This window comes from Fringilla coelebs, assembly GCF_963513975.1.
Source record: "Fringilla coelebs genome assembly, chromosome: 3".
Taxonomy (NCBI): domain Eukaryota; kingdom Metazoa; phylum Chordata; class Aves; order Passeriformes; family Fringillidae; genus Fringilla; species Fringilla coelebs.
The window spans coordinates 89,957,240-89,979,604 of NC_140030.1; positions in this window are offsets into that span (position 1 = coordinate 89,957,240).

A 22,365-nucleotide genomic window follows, 5' to 3' on the forward strand; every position below is an offset into this window, starting at 1 on the left:
AAAGATGGTACTTGTTCTCAGTATATAATTTTTAATATTATAAAATATTAAACTAACTCTATAATTTTTTCCTTATTATCAACCTATCTTTGGTGAATCATGATGAATTAGTTCAGAGTAGTTTTCTTTAAAACATTAGATTATTTCTTTCTGATTTGCTTAACAATAAATGTAACTGAGGACATAATATAAACAGGTTTGTATTACATGAAATATCAAACATAAACACTAGCAGAATCACCTTTAGGCTTGTGATATTTTAAATAAAAGTTGTTTTCATTGTTGAAAACCACATAATTTATATGTTTTTTACATTACCGTCTTAGACACGCTCCTTTTATCTAGGCTCACTCAAGTTAACGGAAATGTTTTCAACTGTGAGGAACTGGGAAAAGCTTGAGATGGGTACAAGCTGTAACAATGGTTTCCAGGTACAACCCTTTGCTATGAACTGCATTCAGATGACATTTCCTTGTCTTCCTGGGTCACACAACAACCTACAGATCACTGTTACAAGTTGTAACACACTTCATTCAAAAGAGCCCAAAAGCACTGCACAGACTTAGAGCTAGACTTGAAGTAATTTATACATATGATCACCCCATGGACTAGTCCTGTCCTTATAGGACTGAAATAAAAAATATATAAGCTGTGTACATGTTACTGAAAACATGTTACATCCTACATGCTGCATGCTTCAGCAGAAGCCTTGTCTCATCTGAAAAAAAATTAGAGGATGCAGAAACCCTACTAAAGTGGCATCACATCTAATAACATGTATTATATGTTCAATATTTCAACAGAATATCTCTAATTTCTTACACATTCCCCATGGAAAATAGAGAAAGAAAAGAAAGTTCCTCAGGATCATCAACCAGGACAGTAACTGGCTCAATCTGATAGGAAAAGCAAGGATGAGGTTGAAAACCAGGATCTCACTTCTGGCTGAGCCTGATCCAGCCTGTGTGGGGAGGATGCTCTCCCTACAGGGGAGGGCTCTGTGCTGCACAGAGAGACATAAGGTGCTGTCAACTCTGCAAGTCAATTCAGTGCCAAGATTTGGTGTGGATTTACTCCCTCTGAGTTAAAGCAAAGGCACTCTAACACTTAAGTTATATTACCAGTGGCTGCTACACTATCAGTTCTGTGAGTGATAAGGCCAATCCTCAGTCTCTCTTCCGTTCTGTTCATTCCCTATCAGGCTGCTGCCTCCTGTGACACTGCCCCCCGACAGCAGCTGCTGTTCCAGCTAATTCCTGCTGCTCACCTGAGCTATCAGCTCAAAAGAGGCTTTGCCAGCTTTCAGCTTTACTCTTTAGTGAGCCCCTTAAGCCACTATCAACTGGGTACCATATGGCTGAAATAAAAATTAGAAACCTTAGCACTGACTGCATAATATTTACACCTAGAAAGGAGACACTGCAAACATTTTATCCCTCAGAAAGAAAATTTCCATGGCGTTTTCTTACAGAGAGTTATCAAAACTTACATTTTATAATGAAAAATTAGGAGGAAAATACTGAGTAAACAACAAGGAAAAAATTAGTGCTTTCTCCATGAGTAGCAAACCCTACAATCTCATGAATGAGGTGAGCGATGCTCCTTGTGTTCAGTGTGTCTACACATGCAGTTTCTCTGTTGGTTAAGAAAACAACTGTCTCTAACCTAAATTAAACAGAAATTACCACACTGAGGCAGGTCATAAAACAGTGAACATTTTAATGAGGAACTTGGAAAGAAGGGTCAAACATACTTTTTAAAAATTTATCATAAATTTTCCATAGTTTTTGAATTTGTCGTAGAAGTTCTCTTCTCCACAGAGAAATGCAGAGACTTTCTGGATAGAAGAGCCATTATCTGGTCAAATCATTAATAAAAAAAACCAAACTTCTTTCTAAAAATTTAAAATTTTACTGAAACAAAAAAAGTGACAAATGACAGTCCTTTTTGTTTTCTGAAAAAGTATTAAAATAAAAATTGCAATCTGTTTCTCTGTGAGGAGTTTACCACACTTGGATTAAATCCATATAGCAGATGTAGGATAGAAAATGTTTTTGAAAGCATAACACAAACCTCATAGGATAGACATTTTGGGTTGTAGGAAAAATGCCTAGACTTTACATTGGAAACCAAAATTCAGTATATGTCCATGTCTTTGCCAGATTTGCTCAGTCCTGCAAGTCAGGGACAACAGTCTTACAAAATCAACTTCAGTTTTGTATAGTATATAAAAATGTACAAATATACAACTAAATATGTATGTTTGTTAATTTCCTCTCTCACTTCACTTTATCAGTCAGCCAGCATGACTTCAGTACAAATTTTTGAATCTTCTTCCTTCTTAACCAGAAGAGTTTCATGGATCTGTAATTAAAAAATGTACTTTCCTGGCTATTCTATACAAATATTTGAACTATTTGACCAGATGCTGAAGACCAGCCATTTCCATGAAAGAGGTCAAGAACTTTTAGCAACAAAATTTGTCAGAATTGGAATCTTTGGGAAGTCACCATATTCATGTTATAATTCATATGGAGGTGAAAGGTTGTATGCCCAGATCCTTACTGTATTTAACAAACTAGCAAACATTTGAGAAGAAAAGAACTCACTTCCTTTCTTGGAGGGAGTTGTTTTACTCAATACTTCATATTGGCTTATTCTGTATCATTACTTAATGAACCACTGATTTATTGCATTCAGTCTGATCAAGTTCTCTGTTCCAGGAAAGGATTGCTCACTTATCCTTTCAAGTTTGATGCCTGGATATATAACCCTCATGCCAATAAATCAGGATCTCATTGTGAAATTTTACCCCCTACACCAGGAGTTCAGTAATGTATAGAAGTGAAAAACTCTCAAGAATACCTATTAACTGAGATTCACAAAATCTAATTATTATTATTATTATGATAATATTAATTAAAATTTGCATCAAAGTCATATAGGTGTTCCCTCTTTCCCCCAAAAAAAAGGTTTTACAAAGTCCATGATTTTCTAAGGTATAAAGAAAAATATTCTGTCATGAAAAGAGGGGCAAAATAAGTACAAAAGCTCATGTTTTGATAAATAATGCCAGTTTAAGAAAATTCATGAATATTGAATTCAGTAAAATTCTAGTTTTTGCCTTCCTTATTTTTTGATGATGAAATGAGAAAATTTCATGTGAAGAGTGGTAATTGAAGTCAATATATAAATTTGAAAAAAAACCCCACTAAACCCCAATGTTTTAAAATGTGCTTCCAAACAACTGGACCATTGTTTGCTTTAAATCCATGTACCTGGTACACATTTGGGCTCAATTAGGGCTACACAACTCAATCTTCCAGAATAGCTATTAAAAAAAAAAAAAAAAAAGCTACATAAGCAAGCTCCAGCTAAATGTTCTGAAATTTGGAATTATTTGTCTCTTTATCCTTTTTATGTATTTCTGCAGCCAGAAACATCAAAATATTTGGGCTAGTCCTGTGGAAGTTCATCAGGCACAAGTCTTGTTGACTTGGTCTTTTGCTGGAGTAAGGAACTCAGGGCCATTCCCATGCTACAATGTGTGGTGTTTTCTCAAGGGTACTGAATATAGCTGTTAAAAAGTTTTCCCATAGCCGAAAAATACATTTTTCTAATATAATGTTAAATAAGATTATTTCTGAATGAAATAATGAAGACCAGCTTAGTACTGAAGAAGATACAAAGCAGTTCAAGGTAAGAGAGAAAAGATTATTGTCATAACACTGCCTGAGGAAGAAGTCTGAGGCTGAACAGAGTTTATTTTAGAACAAAACCCAGCAACTAAATCCTCCAGAGATCAAAAGTGGCATTCAGAGTCTTCCACATGAAGGTCAGCAGTTCAAACCCAGTGTAGGTCACTTACCAAGTGGTCATTACCAACTCATGGTTGGTCAATGAGCTGGTGATCTCATGGACAGGAATCCACACCACTGAAACCTCTGCCACAATTGGCACCTTTACTGAATTTTTCACTAAGGAAACCAAGGACTGGGATGAGTGCAGAGACAGAACAATATTTTCACCATAAGAGGTGACGCCTCAAAAAACAGGTTCGTAGGATTTATGGTAAGCTTTTCTAAGCTGAAAGTTACTGTTCACATTCATAACCAATAATCAAGACAGAAAACATCTGTGTTAGATTCCTTCTGACCTGTGTTAGTGTTGTGATGCCCAAATAAATTCCCAAATATATTCTAGATAAACAAGTTATTTCTGTCTCTTTCATCAGGGTAGTGATTTCTGTATTGCTTCAAGAGAAGAAGACCACGTAATTATGCCCATATGGAACAAATTTCTTCCCCTCTCCAAATGATAATTTTAGATGTTGATTTCATTGGTAGGAAGAATATCCCGTTTGCAACTAGATGGAGAAATGTTTTCTAATAGTACTTGACTTTTTCATATTTTCATGCACAAAAGGATGTTCCAAACACTCCCAGGACCTTTCAGAATGTGTGCAAAAAAAAGTGAAACAAAAATATCAGGACATCACATTGTTATGATTATGAGATTAAGAAACATACTGCAGAATCCACTCCTGCTCCACAGCTCTCTATTTCAGAGCACCAGCTTAGTTTGATATTTTAGCATAAATTTGTGAAGATACAGACATGAAAATTGACATTCCTAACGGACTCTTCAGACTCTGGAAAGTCAGTAATTAGCAGGATATATAGCTTATATAGCTCTGGTCATGTCATACACACTGCAGATCCCATTACTGTATAGTCCAAGAAATAATGCATTTTTCTCAGATTTTATAGAAAAAAAAATCTTGCAAAAGATATAGCCTCAGTATTTGTTGGTCACACAAACAGTCAAGGCTCTAGCTAATTAAATATTCTGCGGTCATCTCCTACCAGCTTCATTTTTTGGCCCTTGGTTTTGTCACTGAAAAAGATGGTGATCAGTTTTGATCACTATCAAATCTCATGCCGTTAAAGGTTTTGTAGAGCTCTTTTGTTTCACTCCTGAGGCTGGAGTAACCCTAGCCTTCTCCATCACTCTTCCTTTGCAAGCTGCTCTATACCTCTGGTCATCCTTCTCAAGTTCTAACATAATCATTCCTCAGAGGTGTTGTATTGCACTAAGCATCATTCAGGTTGTGAATGAACTGTGCATAGTGCTCTTTCCATTTTTTTCTCTTCCTTAAAAAGGCATTTTCTTTGATTGGAAAACTGCTACTGAACATTAAGCTGATGTTTTGGTGTCTATCAGAGCATCAAGGTCTTGTTCCTGAGCAGTTGAATTCAGTTCAGAATCCACTGTTTTATCTGTTAGAAGATGAGTTTTATTGTACACCATGCTCCTTCACTGGAACAATTCAGACAAGAAGTAACAGCTTTAGTCCAGTTTGAAGGCATGAAGAAATGAAACATAAAACTGCAGTTTAGAACAGGATTGCTAACAAAATAAAAGCAGCAGCAAGAAAGCTGTTAAGATAAACCTTTGAGACTGACTGGGATCCTTTATTTGACTGTCAGTAGTGATTCTGGAGCAAAAAGAACTCTCAACTTGGCCACAGAGAAGATATCATAAGTGCTGCACTGGGATTTTAATGTCTGTGGAAAAAAATAATACCACAGTTGTACATCCAAGAACATTTTCAGTTACGCATTACCGTTGTGTTTGTCTATTTTCATGACAGAAAACAGGAAGTAAGGAGTTCTCATTATCTTACATAGTTGACAATAATGAAGATGTTACTGCACTTCGCTGTGCAGTACAAACAATCACTGGTAATGAGAAGTATCAAGGCTGAAAGATGAGGCACTGTCTAAAGTTCCCAAGAAATTCAGTCTGAGTCTGGGACATAGGAAAACCACACTGACATTTTGGTGAAGAAAGTTTTCCCAGCAGCTGGGGCTTTTGGCACGTTCATTGCAAATCTTAAAGATCAATTGAAATTTTATTAAAACTTGAAATAGTATATATGTCTTTTAAGAGTTGGCAATTTTGGCTATTATGACATTTCTACTAAATTCTATTTGAGTGGAAAGACAGTCTTCTTGTTTCTAAGGCCCTTGATTGGCTTTTGGGAAAAAAAAAAAAAAAAAAAGAAAAAGTTAACACTTAAACCCATTTGGCATGATCTGGGGCCAGTAATTCAAGTTAATTTCTCCTCAGCTTTCCATGTGATTTAGGAGCAGTAAGAAGACCCTTGTTCACATGTGGGTTTTTCTCACAATATATGACTGGTTGCATCAGAGCTATTCTAGACAAAGCTCTCTCATAGAGATTCCATTTCATGATTTTGTTCTTAGTTGTCATCTCTTCAGCTCATTTTCTCTTTCTACTAATTTCTACGCTGCCAAGTATACAGTCTTGTGTTCTGTGCACAAGTACCATGTGTGGCTAGTTTTAAGAGTTTTCTTCCTGTAATGTTGAAATGGCTACAAAACCTGCTTTTTCCTTTCTTCCCTCTGCCATCAATAGACTGCCATGGATGCTTCCTCAAAGCCAAAATGGATTCCAGATTGAGACTCAGGGCTAATCCACAAAATAAACAAAATAAAGCTGCTTATAGGCATTCATATGAAGTGAGCCATTCATAGAATGATGAAAATCTCTTTCAGTGTTTAGGGCATCTATGATTTTTCACATGTATTTGAACCAGAAGTAACAGGTCATGTCCAAGAGTGGGTCTAAGCCACATGGCAGAGTGTAGAGGCAGTTTCACAACAGGGCTTTCAAATGTTATCTCCTCTGTACATTGGCAGTGACTATCATAGCAAGAGTCTTCCTTGACTCTATCTTGATACACAGCAGCTATTTTCATCTTATAAATATATAAAACACATTGTTAAAAAAAGTTTGACATTTGAAAGCCTCTTCTAGAAGACCCTCAGTAAAATAGGAAACTTTAATTGATAGATCTTACAGGAGGTCATGCACCCAACTTCCCTTTTCAAGGGACAGAAAACCTACACATTTCCCAGCTCTGCTATGGGCTCACATCATCAGAAGTACCACAGTTCATGACTTCTCCTAAAAGATTTCCTGTGAGTCCAGCTATAGATGAATTCTCTGCTTACACACAAGTCTCACTTCTTCCCTCTCCTTCCCCTGTCATTTGCCAGGCTTCATCAGAGAACACATTTTTACCTTTCTAATGGAACTCTGTAGGACTGAAGGATGGTACAGGCTGCAAACCTGGCACACTGCCCATCCTACACTCCCTGCTGTGGAGCCCTGTAATGGATCCAAGCAAGAAAAAGCCAAAACAAACCAAGAAAACAAAATATTTTCTTTCTGATGTCTCATGAAGCAGTGGGCTTAACAAAACTTCAGATGGCACTTACTCCAGAATTCTTATTGAGAGCCCTTAATTTTTTCTCAGGATAAAAATTATTTTCTGAGCGTGGTCAGGCTGATCCTAATTTGCAGGAGAGACACAACCAATGCATCTTGAATGATTACTAATAATTCCTTTCTTCCTAATCTGAAGAGTTCATCTCTGGGCTGAGGCAGGGCTCCCTACCAACATGACACAGGCTAAAGACCAACTTGTGACTTCCTGTTCACGTTGGCTCACCGGCTTGTTTACTCAACATTTTCCTGTGTCAGTTACTTAAAGAAATGAAACGTGCTCTAGTGTTCTTTTCTAGGAAAGCATTTTCAAACCAGGACACAGTTCTAGATGCCTCCAAGTCTGGGTATCAAATGCTAGTAAAGGCATGCAAAACTGACACTGAGTGAAGACATTACAGATGATAATGATCCTAAACAAATGCAGTTTACCAGGCGGGCAGGCAGGACCTAAATGCCCCCAGTACACAGCAAATGGCAAGTTATTATTTCTGTAGTACAAAGTCTGGCATGAACAGTCAGCTCACATGACTGTTGCTATTTATTAATAAAATCCAGATGTGTTCTTCTGGATCTGAGTTTTGCACAAAACCAGATTGTGTTGGAAAAAGGTCATTCCATCAGACCTTCCATAGTACTATGACTTCTTTTTGTTTGGGATACACATTTCTTGAGGCTTCAAAAATATTTCTGACTTTAGCAAAAACAGCATACTAAATAGTCACATTTATTTATGTGAATATTATGTGTATATTTGTATTACATTGGCAAGCAATCATTCGCCATCAGTCTTTGGCTCACACAAACCAACAGCCCTGTGTGGCGTGGAGACTTTTTGGAAGTTTCTTACTTTGTTCAGCCTGTTATCATGACAGAATCTTGATCTGTGATATTTTGAGTCTCCAAGGGTCTGTTAGGTAAGACTCAGTTGGGCGTCAGCAGTGTTAGCTGTCTCCCATCATTGTTTTTGGCAGGGCCACCTAATCATAGGACTGAGCTTTCCCATTGTAAATCCTTTGGCTGTGAGGTAGCCATCAGATGTTTTCACAGCTCCCACACTAGCCATAAGCAGTAGATGAATACTTTGACACAGTCAGGAAGATGCACTGAAGCTACACAGAGTTGTGACACTCACTAAAGGTCTAGTGATGTTTTTGTTCAGACATACATTGAACATATGGTCCTTCCTGGGATGGATAAGAAACTTTTAAATAGCTTCTTATGACCATCAATATTTGCAAAATTCACCCATGCAGCTCCATGCAGTATCATTTACAAATCATTCCCCAGAACACCAGAGACCGTCCAGCTTCACCTCTGAAATGCATATCCCCCAGCTGTTTTTTGTAGTGACTCACCCAGAAAGGGTTAGTATTACAGCTCATCTTGGATAAAGGGAGGCTTGGGCAAATCCCAATGGCTGCTTCTCTCCCTCTCAGAATAATTAGGACTCGGGCCAGTCCTTCCCATGCACACCAGCTGTGCACTCTTTAGCCATTGCTAAGCAGACAGATGCACAATCTGGAACTGCTAGTTGCTGTCAGTCAGCTGGCTGTGATTACATCAGGCACAGGATAATCTCCAGGACATTTTACAAGGCAAGGCACTCCCAGGAGAACTCCCTGACTGTACCACATGCGAATAAGTCAAGGAGAGAGAAGCCAAAATAACATAAAAAAAACAAGTTCGGTTTTCCTCTAAATAACAAGCCATTGAAGCATGCATAACAAAGGTGAGTAAAACCTCTACATCTGAGCCCTTGTACAGAGTTCCCTGGCAGAAATCGATGTCCCTGAGCCTACTCAAGGGCCTCTTCCTGCAGCCTGGAACACTCCAAGTCACCACTTTGTGGAAACCAGTGTCACTGCAGTGACCATCCTCCTTTTGCTGAGGTTCATCTTATCTAATTAGTCCATACCTAAAGCAGATTCAGGTATGAATAATGCTCTCCAGGGTTATGCCAGACAATTTGTGTTGCTGTATCTGCATAGATATGACTCCCACAAAGGATGCCTCTGAAAGACTGCCCAAGTAAAAGGGCTCACAGCATGAAGGGAGAGGGAGCAGCTGAAGCCAGAGGTGTTCACACAGGCCCTGCTTTCTGTGCAGGAACACACCCTGCCTAGAGACCGTGCCTTCCGTGGGCATCCCTCACCTGGCCAGAGCTGTAACCCAGGAGCCAGAAAGTAAATACATAAAGGAACAGATCAGCTCCTCTCTAGGAAATACAGTCAAGTGAATCAAGATGACATTTCTGGTTTGGATCTTGTCATCACCCTGTCAGTGTTACAGTGAACAAACCTCTCAAAACCCTTCATTTACCATTATGTATCTGACCATGGTGATTTACAAACTGTCCAGCACCCGCTGGTCTTTTGTGAAATGCAGGCAGATTTTATAAAGAACTCAGCATGCACTTTTAAAAATCTACCTCTGTATTTTGAGACTTTCCTTTGATATCCCAGTCCAAAGGAAGTGGCTGTATGTGGAGTTCTAAGAACTGCTGGTTCTACAGCATCTTTTATATCCCCAAGATGAAGATCTCTATATTTCAGAAATGACATAACATACTAAATATCAGCAAAATAAATTACTCCTTTCAATTCACTTTGAGAGTTAACAGGCAGACTTTAAAATTCAGTGCATATGCATAACCCTTCATAGCTAAAACAATCTGTCAAAATGTCATTTATAAGGCAGTTAATCTTCCAGGGAATATTAAGTTTAAGACATATTTAATAGTAATTTTTTAGTCAGGCTGAACAGTACAATTTGCATGACTTTTAAAAAACTCTTCATCAGGAAACAATATCTCTTAGAAAAAGAAAATCTGTGTAGAGAGAAATACTCTTTTTACTAAAAAAATACCTTCATCAGAAAAAAAATCATGAGGTGATAGAACTATAAACAGGTCATAGACATTGGCTTTTTTTTTCCTTTTTTCTCCCAGCTGGAAAGAGTGACTTCCTGGATTCAAGAATATGTTGTGGACCTGCATACATATCCACACATCATTTCAAACTGGAACACTGGAGACAGCTACAGTTCAGAGCTTAAACAAGCACAACCGTGGCTGTGGCGATTCAATTGCCTTTTAATTAGAGCAGGTCGGAGAAGTTCTTACTCAATAGTGTTTCATTGGAATTCAATGATTTGGCCACTTTAGAACTCTTACAGACATGGTTTAGTTTCAAGCACAGTGTGAGAGACCCTAAGCAGCCTCCAGAATGAGCCTCACTGCCAAGCAGATATTAAAACTTGGGTTCTTGCTGGCCACCTTTTCCAGGCTGTTGACAGCCCATTTAGCAAGCTGCTGGGAACCTGGACTTGCAGGGCCTGGAAACTCCCAGCTGTCCTTCCCCAAACCAGGGCAAGAGCTCTGTCTCCATTGATAAGATATTCCTAGCAATTTCCCTCTATTTTTCCAAATGGGACAAACACAAATATCAAGACAAGAAAAAGCTCTAAGAAAAAGAATTGCTACTTTTATCTCTCAGTGATTCCAATATTAAGCAACATAATTAAAATATTAAAATTCCACTTGCAGAAACTACAAAAAGGGACTATCGTCATTAATAAATATAAACCAGAAAATGTGTAAAAAAATTTATGTCTTCAGCAGAGGCTACATTCTGTTGATGTATTTTTACATCATTCATTTGTAAATTATGATAATAGGATTCCTCTTCCTTTGTCAAAATACAAAATGAAATCAGTAATGCTACACCTGAGGGTGAAGTGAAATCATTGCCCTACCATCCTTCATGGACATTAAAGGCAAAACCAAAGTCCTGTTAATTATCATTAATATTTATGCAGCACCCACTGGTCCAAACTGACATGAGTGTCTCATTCTATTATGCATCATAATTTTCAATTCCAGAGAGAACTAAATTGGCTTAGATGCAGCCAAAGAATGGAAAAAGAAACAGAACTACAGGCTGAGATCATAGAAATACTGAAGTGAATTGTTGCCCAGTTTTCAATTTGAATTTATGAATATGAAAAAAAATAAATCATTGACTGCAGAAGTTCCTTCTTTGTTTCTAACTCTTTTGGAACACTCCAGACACAGAATTTTTTCCCTGCATTTCTCTTTGCACTGAGCTCTTGCATTTTTTAAATTTTGAAAAGCTAAGGGATAGTAAAGAATTTGCACCTGTGCAAATAATTTGAGTTAGTTCTTTTAAATCCTGTTTGCCATTTGGTGCTGATCAAACAAAACTTACAAAGAAGAAAATAGAAAAATCATCAACAAATCATGACCTTTTAGATTTTTTGTTTTTGAGGAATGAGAAATAGATTTTTCAGGCAGATTTAGCATTTTGTTCTGCCTTCTTTCCATGCCTGTAAAATGGTATATTACCAACTTGTTAGCACGGTCCTTCTTACAAAAGTTCAAGATGTAAAAAAAATGAATCTTTAAAGTGTTGCCCATCCAACACATACAGTAGAATGGGGCCTTAGATATTCCTTGTGCTCTGCCTATTTACCCTTTGCATCCTTTTTTTCTCCCACTGAAACAGCTCCCAGTGAGAGTAAGAATAGTTCCCAGTAAGAAAATGGAGCTGGTGTTGAAAGTTCACCCACGCTTTCAGTTCCAGCCACCAATGGCAATGAATTTCATTCCAACTGCTTTTTGTTTTTTGTTTTTTTTTAACAAGCAGAACAATTTCATTGCTTACAGAAGGTGACAGTAGCAGTGTTGGAAGTTGTTCAGAGACTGGAGCCACTGGGAAAGCTTTGAAAATAAATCCTTCAAAGTACACAGGTCCTACCCCACCAGTGGCAGCCCCAGTCAGCTGAGCTCTGAGCACAACGTCTGGGCTTTCCCTTCACCTCCTCCACTCTGGGCAGCCTTCTCCAGTGCTTGCCAACAGCAGTGCAGCATTGGATGCTGACTGCTCTCATTTCATACAAGACCTCAAACAATGCTGCAGTCATGATCCTGGAAGGGCATTTAGCCATAGTGGCTCTGGATTCAGTCTAGATGCTAAACAGGCATTTTAGTCTCTCTGGGTAATGCTCAAAATGGTTTATACAGCAGATTTCATGGAAATTACATGAGTTAATCCATCAGATCTCTCTATGTTTCCCTGGTAGAGTCCCCCTGGAAGTATCTCAATGCAAATGCTGGACATTTCATCCTGCCTGTATCCTATAGCATCCTAAAAATCCTGGGTGACTACACCCATACTTCAATGAAAAACCTTGATTTCTAAATTTAAAGCAACTTTTCAGGAACTGCCAAATGCTCACACTGTCATAGTTAAGCTTTATACCCAAAATTTTTTATCTGTAAATATGTCAGTGGCTTCTATTTATAACTCATAAGTAATAATAATGGCTGTGGATTCCAGAACTCCAGGTTTAGTCACATGCCTGTCTCAGATATCCTGCCATAAAGTCTCATTATTTCTGTATGTTCTAAGAAATATTTACCCTTGTCACAGAATCTGACAAGAAAGGTAAAAACATGATAAATTAAATTCTTAACAGAAAGAAATTAATTAGCCAAGACAGAATTTTGAACCAAAGATGATTTTTTTATTTTCTTCAATGCTCCTGTGTTTTTCAATGTGATTTTTTTAATCCTCTCTTGCAAGTTAGCATAAATAATTAGAAAAGAGCAGTTCCCAGGAAGGAATACCATTCAGTCAACTCTCCTCTAATTCCAGTACTCTTAACTTCTATGAGTGGGAGGAAGAAATTTGCTAAAACTGCTGGTTTTGCTCATCTGAGTCAACATCCACACATACAGGCTACATTCTTGCCTCTATCTCAAATGGATGCAGGTCTTCCTGATGAGTCACAATGAAGAAAGGGAATTATGTAAAAAATATTCCTCCTTCGACATATCAGGGTGAATCCAAACTAATAAGAAATGCTGTTTTTATGACAGCATGGAATTGTGCTTTGGGGCATGGAAAGGAAACCTGGCTATTCAAAACAACACACTCATGCTACAGGGACATACACCATATATTTCCTTTCCCCTATTTCAGGATCACATGCAAAAACAGATGAGATTTTGTAGCAAACATGCTGAACTGGAAGTAGGCCTGGCGCTCTGAGGATGCGCAGAGGACCTCCATGGAATGACCCACCACAAAGCTGCCGTGTGTGCAGAGTTATACACCTTGCAAGCCTGGCAGATTTTCCTTTACAGAGACAAAGTGCAGTGTGGTAGAAAAAAGCATGGTTTGTAGGTGGGGAATTGTGTATAGCTGAATTGTATATAGCTCTTGGTGTAAAGATTTACTTACATTTAATGGGTCTGGTTTTGCCACCAGCATTTCCACATGTCTTTATACTGCACATAAATGGCCCAAGTAAGTGCACTGCAATTACTCAGGTGCATATGGTTGGCCAAACTGGACTCTGTACAGGTAATAATGGTAATTTATAGTTTTAGTTTGAATTCTATTGAGTGGCTAAGGTGCAATATTTCAGTATGATTGGATTAGTGCAACCAAGACGTTTGGCAGTCTTGGTTCTGCCCTGAGTTTTCCCTTTCTACTGCAGAAAAAACAGTCCTGTAATTGTGCTGCTATAAAGGGTTTTCTTTGGGTGGGGGTTTTGTCATTATTGATGGGTTGGTTGGAGTTCTTTGTAGAGGAGGAAGGCATATGCAAACCAACATGTTGCATGTCTTATAACAATGTATTTAAGAATGAGAGTCATGCTAAAATTAATCATGTGTGTATCAGAACTGGCAGGGACAATGATGAAATTACCATTAGCACTTCAGATCCCTGCCTTTTCTTTCCATCACTGCACTTCTTAGAGACACTCTTCTGAGGGCCAGACAGCTATTTACATTTTCTTTCTCTCTATTCACATGAAAGGGGGGACTGTATTTGTAGTAAAAGAGACAAATTTTTTATGTCTTTCTATCGGTACCTGCTTGTACCAGATTTTTAATCTGATCAGTTGCATTTTAACCTGACCATATGCTGTATCTAAGTACCCAACTTCTTTTCCTGTGTTCAGGGTTTAATTAAGAAACAATTGCATGAAGAAAGGGCTCTATCAAGCTTCAGAGCTTGATATACATTTTTTTAGTTTTGATTTAAAAAATTCAAGTACCTAGGGTTGTCCCTTCCTTTTTTTATTGAAGGAAATGACAAAAGAGAATGGTGCCCTTTGATGTCCTTTTCTGGAAGAGAAAATGTACTTGAAATTCTTATTGCTGCCTAGTGTAATTCTCGAGTGACTGCCAATATTTTTTTCTGAAATAATGTGTTTGAATCTTTCCCTGGGTTTTTAGATTGCCACAGACACTGAAATAATCTCTAGGAAAGCAGATTTACATGCATGCCATGCTCTTCGTAATGCCTGGGTTACCTGGTGTAGCTTCTTATCACGAATGGTCATTTTGTGGAAACTTGAGCTAAAATTATATTTTGCTCATTCCAAAACAACGTGGAAGGAACATAAAAGCAGATTCAAAAGCAGATACTGAAAATTCACACCTACAGAAGTGGCCAGTCAGAATTTCATTTGGACATGAATTAGGGAAGGCAACAGAGCACATTTAGATGACTCCCTTACCCTGACAACCTTGAATTCCATTCTCTATGCAGGCTCATTGGGGTTAACACATCTTTAGCCATCTTTTGTGCTCTCCTTGGTTTTTGTGGTTTACTCTGACTAGTTTAAAGCTGTTTCAGTTTTGGAGAAAGCACACAGAGCTATTCTTGTCCTCCCTCCAATCTGTGTATAAGCCATCCATTCAGGAACAGTGGAGATGGAGTAAAGAATAAAGTTGTGGTTTGACATTCTGTAGATACAAGCACAGTGATTTTTTTCAGATTTCAGCAAATATCTGGTCAGTGAAACTCCTCACTCCACAGAATACAACCTTGTGAGTGATTAGACTACATAAGATCATTAATTCCACTAAATGAACTATGGTACTTGCAGGATGATTTTCTGCTTTTGAGGCAGAAGCAACTCTGAATACTATGTGTAACAATTCAGAGAAAAAATTCAAAGACTTAAGTATAACAGAATCAGAAAGAAACCAAACAATGAAAGAGAATTTGGAAAAAATAACTGTATTTCTCAATGTCTGAGTCGCTTCTGATTTTTTTTTTTTCTTTAAACAGAGTTGTTTCCTTAACCTCTGACATTGTGGTAACTCCTGTGGGCTATTTCATCAGAAATAAGTTGAAATAAAAGATGATTCCCTGTCCTGACAAATTCCAAAGAATGTGTCTATCAGATATTATTCAGACTAGTGGCAACAACAAATGTAAACTATAAAGTATTCCTGATGTTTCCCTTTTACAGAAAGCTCTGAGAAACAAAACAGCTGGTGTGATCCAGGCTGACTACAAATAAAACTGAGATGCATTCTTAGGAATATGCAGAATTAGAATGAAGCTACAAAGAAAATGGAGACCTGGAGTTGAACAAATGAACCCAACTACTTACCTATATAGGTGAAATTCTGAAAAAACACAAATGTTATGTAAGAGCTGACTTTCAATTTTCAAATGTGAAGGCGTTTAAAGCTCTTGTTCTGCTACAGTTTATTCTGCAAAGGGTATATAAGTCACCTCAAAACTTCTGGAAACTCTGTAGTCAGGTACTTCTGAAGACCCTTTTTTGACTGAAACAGCAAGTAACATAAGTGAGCCTTTTTCATTCCTTTTGAAAGCCACACAGAAGAAGCTATACAGGTTTGTATGGGAAAGGCTGCTGATGGTAAAGGGTAAAATCTGCCCAGCTTGCTGTTCCTCTATCTTTGTAACAGAGAAGTGATTTAACACCTCAATATAAAAAACCACAACATTTTTACTTTGATTTAGCACTATCTCTGCCAGAATTTATTTAGGAATGAGAAGGTTTTTTTCTACTTTTGAAAAGAGCATTTCATATCTAGATAGACTAGTGCTACCTTTAGTAATTGGAACACCTTTGATCCTTTTGTGGCTAGAAGAAGCCAAGTTTGAATTGCAGGTGGTACTGATCTTCCTAGGAGCTGCAGTGGCCTGCATGAAACTGCTGGCAACGGTGTGAATTATAGCCAAGCCCATGGATATCTGACAGCAGCACCTCAGTTCAGCCTTCTTCAGGTTCCTATGTTTTGAAATTGTTGAGTTTAATATAAAAGGAGACAGAGGAACATATTTTACCAACTACAGAACACTTTTTATCTTTTTCATATGTTTTCCCAACATTGGCCAGGTCTCCTAGCCTAGTTCAAAGCAAAGCCATTGAAAAAAGCTGTGTTTTTGTTTTTCACAGAAAGGATCATGTGGAATATAGATCAAAATGTGGAATGTATGTCAAAATGTGATTACACACTACAACAGACATGGGAAAAGGGAAGAGCAGAAACAATTCTGTTAGATTAGCAATTTTTCTACTGTTAGATTTAATTTGAAGTTCACTTACATGTGAACTCAATTTCAGTCCAAGTTCAGTTTTAAAATGAAACTGTTGGATTTAGTGCCACAAGAAGAAAGGAAGTGGCTTTAAATCTTACAAAGGAATTAATGCTATGCATATTTCATTGCATAAGAGTATATGGTTTATCTCTTCTATGTGATTATTAGGGCTGGTCTTGGCATAAAATCTATTCCCTGCACAACTTCAAAACAGCCTTGGTTAACTGCTGGGGTATTTTCCAGCCAAGTGCAGGAACCTAATTGCAGACACATCACACTATAAGAAGTTGTTCTCATGATATCTCTTTGCAGGCAAAAGGAAATGAGCACTGGAAAACTCATAAGAAATTCTGCTCATGTAACATTTCCACTCTGACTTCCAGACCAAAGAGGTTTGGACAAGTTTTGGTTCAAGAGACTAATTTCTGGATGCTTATCTGAACTGAACAGTCTGAATTTTTTGAGGTTCAGTGTTGGTTGCTATCCATTTGAAGAGCTATTGGCACTTCCATACACATAATAAACAAAAGCCTTTCATCCAAAATGTTTCCAGCTTGTTCTGTTGTGTTTCCAGTATATGCTCATAAACCTGCAGTGTTGAAACAAGCTGTCTTTTAGCCCAAAAAAAAAAGAAAAAAAAGAAAAAAAAAAATCATAGCTGTTTCAACCTTGGGCTGTTCTATGAATGTACTCAGTTTATGCAGCAAGAAAGTATCTTTTGGGGATGCAAAGTTCTGGGGTTTTTTGATGGGACCCCAGGATATACCTAACTAAAGCACTAAATATTTTAACATATGTTGTTTTCCTGCACTGGGTGAGAATATAATGCCACCTCTAGAAAACACAGCCTGAAAAGGAAGGCCTATGAAAGCAACAGTTGCATTATGTAGTGTTTTTGTTAATTATCTGATGTCCAAGTTTTTGATCACGTGAAAGCCTCATGCAGCATTTTAGATCAGTTTCAAATGTGAAACTTCTAAACCTTCATCTCATCACTTTATAAATCAGCTATGATTTTACTGTTCACCATTTTAAAATATTCTCCATAAGCTATCTCATTATTGTCTTTACTAATTCCCCTTTCAAAATTCCTCCTCTGAGGTCTATCTGTCCAAAGACTTGTATTAGATCCTACTGGACTTTCTCTAGTTCTCTCTGATACTTTGGTAAGACCATCCCAAACACAACCAAATTTGTCTTAGAAAGGATCACTAGAAGCCAGCCAGGGCTCTTCAAAGGCAGAATTGCTGCTTGATCCATGGTACACTGAACAAAAATTCATTAATAAGGTGTTAATGATAACCAATATTTTGGGTCTTGGCATTTTTTAAATTTTTTTTTTCCTGACTACTAATGTTGATTTTAAAACACCTAAGTCCCTGGAACCCCAACAGTTCCTGGCAGTTTACCTGGCTGAACCTCACATTACAGCATATCTGTTAGTTTGCTTCTTTTTCTTTCAGTCCAGGTTGTATAAAAATAAATCTTTCCCATTTTAGTTTTCTTCCCCATCTTTTTCTCTGCCCTGGTTCCTCCTCTTAGTTGCCACTTGACACTATGGAAACTTGCAGTGCTATGACTAACTGTGGAGAGAACATGTCATAAATTAGTCACTAGCAAGACAAGCATCTTTGCAGGCCCACAATGACTTAAAATACTAGACTGGTTTTTGGCCTAAGGTCAAGCTCCTAGAGATCATTGAGTACATAGGCCTAAAAAGGCACTAATTAAAATTTTTGGCTCTTAACTGTCCACCTGTGTAGACTGGTTACACAGCATCCTAATGAGCCACCAGCAAAGGGAGCCAAGCAGCTGCTCATGAAGATGTTGCCTTTTCTGCTTCCTCTTGCTGTGCCAAGAGGTAAACAGAGTGTTAAGAATTTTCTTTTTTAATCTTTGTGACCCAAGACATAAATTGCAGTGCATTACTCCTGCTTTTACTTAGATCAAACCAGATTTTGTTACTACAAATTTTCAAAACTCTTCAACCGAAAACACCTCGCTGTATATCACTCCAGACAAGCATGAAAACCAGGCTAATAAAGCAAAAACCAGTTCCTTGCTCAATGAACTGTTCACAAACAGGCTCACATGTCTCTGACTAGCTCATGGCACTGGGCACACTGACACACACCACATGCTAGAGCTTTCAGCTAAAATCCATGTGAGGCAGAAAGTCTAGGGCTGTTGACTCTCCAGCATCCTTTCAGTGAGAGCACAGCTTTCAGGAGCTTCACTGGACATGAAGTTGGTGTTTCTTTCCAAGGAAAGCTGTCTGCAGGCAGGCCCTGCTCAGCGCAGTAAACTCAATGTTGGTAGCAGAACTAAGTTTCCACCACCTCCACCCCAGCTCAACCAAGGCTTGAAATTTTATTTGTATTGTATTTGGTGATGCATGTTCAGGCAAAATGGGAAGTAAGGTGGGGAGGAATCCACAGCCTGAGTGATCAGATTCCCTGTCCAAAGACTCAGCTTTCTGCTCCTTGACCAGTGCCTCCCAGTCAGAGCTGGTTCTTAGCTGGAGGGAAAATACCAGTTGTGTCAACTGACAATTTCTGTGGCAGCAGCAAGTACAAGAGGTCATTGAAAACTGAAAGTGAACACTTTTGTGGGTTATTATTAGTGGCTGAGAGATGGAAATGTGATTCTCTGACAAATAGCAATTTTCTGACTTGGACTCTCTTGGAGAAAGCTATTCCCAAGCGCTGCCATCATGCCACTCTTCAATGCAGCACGGATGAAAGAAAGAAGGGGATTTCTCAAGGAATGCTTGCAGTTTTTCAGCACTTAAAAAACCCCAAATCAGTCCCTGCAGTATTTTCTCTGAAATGCAAAGGCACAGACTGCCCAGATCCACATCCCTAGCAGAAAAAAGACACTTTTACAGCTTAAGTACTCCCACTTCTGCTCACTGATTGATTTTGTTTTGCTTGACTTGACAAGACCAGGTTGGACAAATCTGAATTATCTGTATATTTCTGACCGGATCAGCTGCAGAACCTTTAGTATGCTTGTCTTTTAGTCTTATAAATTACATTAATGAGGGCTGTAAATCTTAGCTCTGTGAGGACATAGATGTACAATAAAAAACGATTCAGGGTTTTAAAAAAGCAAAGATGCTCCTAAAACACAGGCTGTTCTTCACATGAAATATATCCTGTCTTGGAATTTGTCCTGGATTTCTGCTGTTTAGTTTCCTAAACATAAGTTACCTTCTTTAAAGGAAAAAACCAAACTTGCTTAAAAGACAGAAGAATAGAAGGAAAACCATTTCACAGAGATCTATTCAGTTTTACATGGGTAAAAATATGAGACAAAATGTTTTGCAAACATGTCTTAAGAGTGGTCTAAAACTTTTTTCTGGTGTATTTATCCATAGATTTAATGCATGAAAATAATACTAACTACTAAGCAAAAAAAAAAAAAAAAAAACACAAATAACCCACAAAAAACCTGCACCCAACAAAAGAAGAAAAAAAGCACCTTCCCAATAAAAACGCCACCAAACCCAAAACCTGTACACACACACACACACACACACACATATATATATATATATTCTGTTTATGCTCTGTTTATGTCTAAATAACATCAATAGGAAAAAGAAAGAAATAGGAACTGTCAAGAAATCAATGAATAGAACCACTAAGTTATTAGCAGAAAGAACCATACTTAAAATGCAAGTCCTCTGACATTCAGTACTGCAAGAGGTATTGAAATGCCAATTTCTTCAGAGGTATAGAAGGGTTCTTAAAAAGTGATATAATGCTTACACCTTTTTATAAATTCTCTTAAAAAGCATTTAGAATTCAATTAAATATATTAAATGAACAGTCTGAGCCATAAACTAAAAAGTGTAGGTCCCAGTTTATATTGAGGAACCTAGCATAGAAAACCAAAGTCAGTAATATGATCTCAGATGGCAGAAATTTTGAAGACATTTGTCTACTGGTTTAGTTTAGATTAGACAAGCACACTATATATATTATTCCCACAAATTAATATGCATATTTTATTATAACAGATCTATAAGCCAACAAAAATATTTTTAAAAAGTTAAACAGCTAAAAAAATTTATTACTTGTCTGAAGTAAACATAAACAAGTACAAGTAATATGCTACTTTTTGGGAATCGTACTAAGAGATGATTCATAGGATATGCATATTAATTTCTAGCACTATTAGAATTTTATCTTCCTCATATTTCTGACATTCCCTGGCATAAACATATAAAATTTCCATTTTTGGTTTTTGATACAGCTTTTTAGCTTGCCCACAAGGACTAGAGTCTATAACTAACATACATGCACTCACTGTTTGACAGGGCCACAGGCATTTCACAAAGTCCAAGATCCTTTTCAGCCCACATGATTTATTCACACACTGAATGATGCTCTGTCATCTATTGCCCAAGTGTAACTTGTTAGACACAAACAGAGTTTTTCCTCCAGTCTTAGCTATTCTGCATCTGATCTGCAGGTTCTAATATATCAGATGTCTTCTCACACCTCCAGGATTTTTTTATGGGAATCCCCCAAGAAACATCAATGGCTCCAAAAATCCTTCAACTTTCTGCACCTCTGTGCAACACTAGGAACCAGACATTTTCCACAATTTCTGCAAAGGTCTTGTTAACACTCTTCATTGTCTGGACCAAGCTCACTCCATTAATCACATGGATCTCTGCTGAGGACTGCTGATGACCAGGGAATAATGGATGGGCCAGCACTTCTCCAGTGTCCAGCAATTAGTAAGTTCCCAAGTAAATTCCTGCCTATTCTGAGAATTACTCATTTCCCAAGGACTTTCCAACTCCATTAGAAAAAAGGAGCCTGAAAATGTTTTTTGTCATAACATTTCCACGCAGAAGAATTATTCTCGAAGTGCTCCTACTTGAAATGGTGTATGGCTTTTTCTGTACTTTGATGGTTTTCAGAATGTGCTCTGTGAAAATGAGCGGGAGGAGGATGACTGACCAGGTCACTACATATTAGAATATTCTTTCTCCAGAGAATATTGCATATTAATCCAATCATATAGTTTCTGCTTGATGTTCCACTATCCCAGGCATTATAAGTTCTTATAATTTCCTTGAAAAAAATTCATTTTTCTCTTGTCTCTCCATTACTTCTTACAGATCTTTCAGGGTTCAGCACTCTGATGACACCAGCAGGCTGGAGGAATCTCCTGCACTCCCAGAACAAGCCCTTCTGTCTGGCTTACATTTAAACATACCATTTGCACCTCCCAAGACAGTCAGTTAGTGACTGTGCAGTTCAGATACCTGGATGCACAGATCCAGGGCACAGTGTCACAGAAGGAACTGACACACACAAGTCCAACACTTTCTCCCTGTGAGCCCATGCTGACCTTCACATTGCATCTTGCTATCAGTGTAAGGCACCCAGAATATTTCAGCTAGCACTATCTCTTCGTGTCCACAAACTGCAGTTAGGAGCTCTAATAACACATTTTTTACTAAAAGAATGAGGTTCCACTCAATCTCCATCCTATATGTTTTCCTACAAGGTCTAGACAGACAAATAGCTAAAGCTGGTTGGATCCTTCCCTCAATCAATCCAGCTTCATAACCCTGCTGATAACTACTCAATAAAGACAAAGGAAGGGTGGAAAGAGTGACAGAAAGACAAGA